The sequence below is a fragment of the Meleagris gallopavo genome, chromosome 10 (genome assembly GCF_000146605.3).
Source record: "Meleagris gallopavo isolate NT-WF06-2002-E0010 breed Aviagen turkey brand Nicholas breeding stock chromosome 10, Turkey_5.1, whole genome shotgun sequence".
In the NCBI taxonomy this organism is placed as follows: domain Eukaryota; kingdom Metazoa; phylum Chordata; class Aves; order Galliformes; family Phasianidae; genus Meleagris; species Meleagris gallopavo.
In genome coordinates this window covers 2,446,460-2,446,760 of record NC_015020.2, presented here as the reverse complement: position 1 = coordinate 2,446,760, position 301 = coordinate 2,446,460, and positions in this window count along the sequence as shown.

Below are 301 nucleotides of genomic sequence, written 5' to 3'. Positions count from 1 at the left end.
GCCCCCCCCCCAGCCGCAGCGCTCAGGGAACGGAGCTGCAGCTCGCACCGCACCGCACCGCTGTACACCGGGTTTATTGTCTCTAGAAAAAGTCGGGCCGTGGGACGGGCTGCGGTGAGCGAGGGGCGGCCCGAAGACCCCCCCACATCCCCCCCTGATCTCTTTAAGCTACACGGATTAGCAGAGGTGCAGGAAATCGTCTCATTCTCCTTTATCTCGGTGCGTGTTTTTACAGAAATACAATGTTATGCACAGACTATTTACAGTCCAGCCCTCTCTTGCATATAATCACGGGGGGTAA